We start from the raw sequence: 7500 nt of genomic DNA, 5'->3' as shown, positions 1-7500 counted from the left end.
TGCAGCTGCTGGAGTGGGACTGTTTGTGTTTCATCATCAGCTGCTGGAGTGGGACTGTTTATGTTTCATCTGCAGCTGCTGGAGTGGGACTGTTTATGTTTCATCATCAGCTGCTGGAGTGGGACTGTTTGTGTTTCATCATCAGCTGCTGGAGTGGGACTGTTTGTGTTTCATCTGCAGCTGCTGGAGTGGGACTGTTTATGTTTCATCTGCAGCTGCTGGAGTGGGACTGTTTGTGTTTCATCATCAGCTGCTGGAGTGGGACTGTTTATGTTTCATCATCAGCTACTGGAGTGGGACTGTTTATGTTTCATCATCAGCTGCTGGAGTGGGACTGTTTATGTTTCATCATCAGCTGCTGGGGTGGGACTGTTTATGTTTCATCATCAGCTGCTGGAGTGGGACTGTTTGTGTTTCATCATCAGCAGCTGGAGTTAAGGAACCCATACCGGGTCTCAGCCGGGGCGCGATCCGTGAACCTTTTAGCTATGAGGCAACAGTGTTAACCATTACACCATCATGTCTCCTTCTCCACCCGCTGCCTGTGCGCCGGGTGCCCGCTGCCTGTGCGCCGGGTGCCCGCTGCCTGTGCGCCGGGTGCCCGCTCAGGTCTGCGGGCTGCGCCGGGTCACAAATCCAGCGCACCTTTCCCTCTTTATATACGGACACCTGCTCTCACTGCGCCTGCGCCACAGACAGACGGGACGTGCTCTCACTGCGCCTGCGCTGCAGACAGACGGGAACTGCTCTCACTGCGCCTGCGCCACAGACAGACGGGACGTGCTCTCACTGCGCCTGCGCCACACACAGACGGGACCTGCTCTCACTGCGCCTGCGCCACACACAGACGGGACCTGCTCTCACTGCGCCTGCGCCACGGACAGAAGGGACGTGCTCTCACTGCGCCTGCGCCACAGACAGACGGACCCGCAGTCACGCGGTCACGGTCGCGCTCGGCACCTGTGGAGGAAACGGTGAGTTTCTGTGATTAAACTCTGAATATAACTGTTTCATTTAATTCCAACTGTTCACCGCGACTTCACTGACGAGGCTTCAGAAGGCCGCACCGCGCTCACCGCGTTTACTCACGGTTAGTAGTTATGCTAGCTGACGTTAGTATGTTAATGTTAGCTAGCGTTAGTATGCTAATGTTAGCGGACGTTAGTATGCTAATGTTAGCGGACGTTAGTATGCTAATGTGAACTAACGTCAGTATGCTAATGTGAACTAACGTTAGTATGTTAATGTTAGCTGACGTTAGTATGTTAATGTTAGCTGACGTTAGTATGTTAATGTTAGCTAACGTTAGTATGCTAATGTGAACTAACGTTAGTATGTTAATGTTAGCTGACGTTAGTATGCTAATGTTAGCTGACGTTAGTATGCTAATGCTAGCTGACGTTAGTATGCTAATGTTAGCTGACGTTAGTATGTTAATGTTAGCTGACGTTAGTATGCTAATGTTAGCTGACGTTAGTATGCTAATGCTAGCTGACGTTAGTATGCTAATGTTAGCTGACGTTAGTATGCTAAATCACGGTTTATGCTAACACGCTAGCCGGGATGCTAACCTCGTGTATCCGCCTGTACATTAAACACTAAAGTTTATTTATTGTTGCCGTGAAAAACAAACCGGAAACGCGTTTTCACATGAACCCGGGGTTTTAACGAGCTCCGGTTCGTAGCGTTATAACGCGCGGGCCGGTGTGACGCAGTTAACGGGTCCGCACCGAGACGCCCGGGACCGGGTCCGCACCGAGACGCCCGGGAACGGGTCCGCACCGTGACGCCCGGGAACGGGTCCGCACCGTGACGCCCGGACACGGGTCCGCACCGTGACGCCCGGACACGGGTCCGCACCGAGACCACAGGGAACGGGTCCGCACCGAGACGCCCGGGAACGGGTCCGCACCGAGACGCCCGGGAACGGGTCCGCACCGAGACGCCCGGTAACGGGTCCGCACCGAGACGCCCGGTAACGGGTCCGCACCGAGACCACAGGGTTTATGATGAGATGTGATTTTAGCACAGAAGCTAAACTAACTTCACCATGACCGTGCACGTGCTCAGGACTCCTGCTCCGTGTGAGGCTTTTACACCACAACCGTGTGTGTGTGTGTGTGTGTGTGTGTGTGTGTGTGTGTGTGTGTGTGTGTGTGTGTGTGTGTGTGTGTGTGTGTGTGTGTGTGTGTGTGTGTGTGTGTGTGTGTGTGTGTGTGTGTGTGTGTGTGTGTGTGTGTGTGTGTGTGTGTGTGTGTGTGTGTGTCTCTCTCTCTGTGTGTGTGTGTGTGTGTGTGTCTCTCTCTCTGTGTGTGTGTGTGTGTGTGTCTCTCTCTCTGTGTGTGTGTGTGTGTCTCTCTCTGTGTGTGTGTCTCTCTGTCTCTCTCGGTGTGTGTGTGTGTGTGTCTGTCTCTCTCGCTCTGAGTGTGTGTGTGATTTTTAAAGATGGCGCTGACGTGCAAAGGTGTTCTGAGCTAATTAGCATAAAGGTTTCCATGGTTACAGATCAATGCGGCCAAACCTCTTCCTGACTGATTTCAGTGTTCACTGAAATATTTCTGAGCAGCAGGAGTTTATGAAAGTCCACCTCTCTCAACCGGGCCACGGCCGCCGTGCGTGCCACGCCTGGGCGCCGTGCGTGCCACGCCTGGGCGCCGTGCGTGCCACGCCTTGGCGCCGTGCGTGCCACGCCTTGGCGCCGTGCGTGCCACGCCTTGGCGCCGTGCGTGCCACGCCTGGGCGCCGTGCGTGTCCTCGTTAGTTACATGAACTTTCTCATCTGTAATTTTCAGATGCTGCTGAAGTGACGGACGACTTTCACCCTGAACAGGAGACAAAGGTCAGAGTCACACATGGACACAACTCAACTGTCACAGGGGGTCAAGAGGTCAGGAGGGCGGGGTCAGAGGTCAGGAGGGCGGGGTCAAAGGTCAGGAGGGCGGGGTCAAAAGGGCGCATGCTCCTCCTCTTCCCTGACTTCATTCAGCCCAGGAAGAGGAAGAGACCGCAAGGTATGCTGGGAAATGTAGTCTGCTACACTCGGGTTAAAATAAAGCATCATAAATCAAAATAAAACAAACACTTTATCTTTTTAGGGGCGGGGCTTCCTGTTGCCATGGTGCCCAGGAAACGGGCGGCGACACGGCCACGTCACCGGAGATGAGGACGCCGACCTGGACGTGACGCTGGTGGAGCGACTGAGCGCGCTCAAAGACTTCCTGATTCGGCAGGGCCTGTGTGACGCTGACATCACTTCCTGTGAGAGATGACATCACTTCCTGTCAGTTGACAGAGCTGCTATTATTGCATGTCCCTGCCGAACACTTTAGTTAGCAGCGAGCTAACGTTAGCGCTGATGTGACGCCTGTGTCGTCATCGACCGCTGTTACCACGGTAACGGTCTGTAGCTTTTTATTATTTTATATTTGAAGTGTTGTTGATTTCCTTACTTTGTTTTTTACAGTTTTGTGTTTTTTAAATGTGAATTTAATTTTTTTTTAAAATATTTTAAAGACCACGCCCCCACACGAGGCCACGCCCACACATGCGAGGCCACGCCCACACGCGAGGCCACGTGTTTAGAGTTTAAACGTGTAATATTTATATTTCTGCTGAAAATGTTTCTATTTTTGGATCAAATAAAGTTTTTCTTCTCACTGAAGTTTTTTTTATTTATTTTCTTTAAAACTGAAGACGACTGCAGGAGCCGAGCATTGTGGGTAATGTCCTTACCTGTCACAGTAGACCTCACCTGTCACAGTAGACCTCACCTGTCACAGTAGACCTCACCTGTCACAGTAGACCTCACCTGTCACAGTAGACCTCACCTGTCGCAGTAGACCTCACCTGTCGCAGTAGACCTCACCTGTCGGAGTAGACCTCACCTGTCGGAGTAGACCTCACCTGTCACAGTAGACCTCACCTGTCACAGTAGGCCTCACCTGTCACATTCGGCCTCACCTGTCACAGTAGACCTCACCTGTCGCAGTAGACCTCACTTGTCGCAGTAGACCTCACCTGTCACAGTCGACCTCACCTGTCACAGTAGACCTCACCTGTCGCAATAGACCTCACTTGTCGCAGTAGACCTCACCTGTCACAGTAGACCTCACCTGTCACAGTAGGCCTCACCTGTCACAGTAGACCTCACCTGTCACAGTAGACCTCACCTGTCACAGTAGACCTCACCTGTCACAGTAGACCTCACCTGTCAGAGTAGACCTCACCTGTCGCAATAGACCTCACTTGTCGCAGTAGACCTCACCTGTCACAGTAGGCCTCACCTGTCACAGTAGACCTCACCTGTCAGAGTAGACCTCACCTGTCGCAATAGACCTCACTTGTCGCAGTAGACCTCACCTGTCACAGTAGACCTCACCTGTCACAGTAGGCCTCACCTGTCACAGTAGACCTCACCTGTCACAGTAGACCTCACCTGTCACAGTAGACCTCACCTGTCACATTCGGCCTCACCTGTCACAGTAGACCTCACCTGTCGCAGTAGACCTCACCTGTCGCAGTAGACCTCACCTGTCGCAGTAGACCTCACCTGTCGCAGTAGACCTCACCTGTCGAAGTAGGCCTCACCTGTCACAGTCGGCCTCACCTGTCGCAGTAGGCCTCACCTGTCGCAATAGACCTCACCTGTCGCAGTAGACCTCACCTGTCGCAGTAGGCCTCACCTGTCGCAGTAGGCCTCACCTGTCGCAGTAGGCCTCACCTGTCGCAGTAGGCCTCACCTGTCACATTCGGCCTCACCTGTCGCAGTAGGCCTCACCTGTCACAGTAGACTTCACCTGTCGCAGTAGGCCTCACCTGTCACATTCGGCCTCACCTGTCGCAGTAGGCCTCACCTGTCACAGTAGACCTCACCTGTCGCAGTAGACCTCACCTGTCGCAGTAGGCCTCACCTGTCACATTCGGCCTCACCTGTCGCAGTCGGCCTCACCTGTCACAGTAGACCTCACCTGTCGCAATAGACCTCACCTGTCGCAGTAGGCCTCACCTGTCACAGTCGGCCTCACCTGTCGCAGTAGACCTCACCTGTCGCAGTAGACCTCACCTGTCGCAGTAGACTTCACCTGTCGAAGTAGGCCTCACCTGTCACAGTCGGCCTCACCTGTCACAGTCGGCCTCACCTGTCACAGTCGGCCTCACCTGTCACAGTCGGCCTCACCTGTCGCAGTAGGCCTCACCTGTCGCAATAGACCTCACCTGTCGCAGTAGACCTCACCTGTCGCAGTAGACCTCACCTGTCGCAGTAGACCTCACCTGTCGCAGTAGACTTCACCTGTCGCAGTAGACCTCACCTGTCACATTCGGCCTCACCTGTCGCAGTAGGCCTCACCTGTCACAGTAGACCTCACCTGTCACATTCGGCCTCACCTGTCGCAGTAGGCCTCACCTGTCACAGTAGACTTCACCTGTCGCAGTAGGCCTCACCTGTCACATTCGGCCTCACCTGTCGCAGTAGGCCTCACCTGTCACAGTAGACCTCACCTGTCACAGTAGGCCTCACCTGTCACAGTAGACCTCACCTGTCGCAATAGACCTCACTTGTCGCAGTAGACCTCACCTGTCACATTCGGCCTCACCTGTCGCAGTAGACCTCACCTGTCGCAGTAGACCTCACCTGTCACAGTAGGCCTCACCTGTCACAGTAGACCTCACCTGTCACAGTCGGCCTCACCTGTCGCAGTCGGCCTCACCTGTCGCAGTCGGCCTCACCTGTCACAGTAGACCTCACCTGTCCCAGTAAGCCTCACCTGTCACAGTAGACCTCACCTGTCACGGTAGGCCTCACCTGTCACGGTAGACCTCACCTGTCACGGTAGACCTCACCTGTAACGGTAGACCTCACCCGTCACGGTAGACCTCACCTGTCACGGTAGACCTCACCCGTCACAGTCGGCCTCCTACACTTTCGATGATGATGATGATGAAAGTGAGAGACCTGAAGAAACGACCTCAGTTTCTCCGGTGATCGCTGCTGCTCGAGCCCGTCCAGATCACGTCAGAGCCGGACCGTCAAGATGACGTCAGAGCCGGACCGTCAAGATGACTGGTTAGTGATGGATTCATCATCAGCTGATGGTGTGTGCTGATGGTGTGTGTGTGTGTGTTGATGGTGTGAGTGCTGATGGTTTGTGTGTGTGTGTGTGTGTTGATGGTGTGTGTGTTGATGGTGCGTGTTAATGGTGTGTGTGTTGATGGTGTGTGTGCTGATGGTGTGTGTGTGTTGATGGTGTGTGTGTGTGCTGATGGTGTGTGTCTGTGTTGATGGTGTGTGTGTGTGTGTGTGTTGATCGTGTGTGCGCGTTGATGGTGTGTGTGTGTTGATGGTGTGTGTGTGTGCTGATGGTGTGTGTCTGTGTTGATGGTGTGTGTGTTGATGGTGTGTGTGTTGATGGTGTGTGTGCTGATGGTGTGTGTGTGCTGATGGTGTGTGTGCTGATGGTGTGTGTCTGTGTTGATGGTGTGTGTGCTGATGGTGTGTGTGGGTGTGTGTGTGTGTGTGTGTGTGTGTGTGTGTGTGTGTGTGTGTGTGTGTGTGTGTGTGTGTGTGTGTGTGTGTGTGTGTGTGTGTGTGTGTGTGTGTGTGTGTGTGTGTGTGTGTGTGTGTGTGTGTGTGTGTATGTGTGTGTGTGTGTGTGTGTGTGTGTGTGTGTGTGTGTGTGTGTTGATGGTGTGTGTGCTGATGGTGTGTGTCTGTGTTGATGGTGTGTGTGCTGATGGTGTGTGTGTGTGTGTGTGGGTGTGTGTGTGTGTGTGTGTTTGGGTGTGTGTGTGTGTGTGCTGATGGTGTGTGTGTGTGTGTGTGTGTGTGTGTGTGTGTGTGTGTGTGTGTGTGTGTGTGTGTGTGTGCGCGCGCTTTGTTTTAAACCTTAAGGTAAAACTGCGGGTTTATGGTGTTTTATAACATTTTCTGTACAAACGTGATGTGGATCCCAAAGTTCTACCACGAGTTTCCAGGGTCCGTCAGCACCGACACCGGCACCAACACCGGCACCGGCGTAAGCACCGGCACCAACACCGGCACCGGCACAAACACCGGCACCAACACCGGCACCAGCACCGGCTCCGCTCTGAAACAGTTAATCCTGATCAATCAGTGACTCATTGATTTCACCTGTTTGAGACTCAACATCCACACAGAGAGAAACGTCCGAGAGAGACCAGAAGAGAAAGAGACCAGAGACCGGGGAGCAGAACCGGGCGGGACTGACGCGCTCACCGGCACCGGCACCAGCACCGGCGTAAGCACCGGCACCAGCACCGGCACCGGCGTAAGCACCGGCGTAAGCACCGGCTCCGCTCTGAAACAGTAAATCCTGATCCAATCAGTGACTCATTGATTTCACCTGTTTGAGACTCAACATCCACACAGAGAGACACGGAGCTCAGCTCACGCGCTCCAAACACCTGACAGGTGAGAACTGAACTAACAAGAGAATCAGGGTTTGTTTGTGTTGATGCTGTAAATGAAGAGTTTAAAGGTCC

Source organism: Echiichthys vipera (assembly GCF_963691815.1).
Source record: "Echiichthys vipera genome assembly, contig: SCAFFOLD_79, whole genome shotgun sequence".
Lineage (NCBI taxonomy): Eukaryota > Metazoa > Chordata > Actinopteri > Perciformes > Trachinidae > Echiichthys > Echiichthys vipera.
This window is presented reverse-complemented; position numbering follows the sequence as displayed.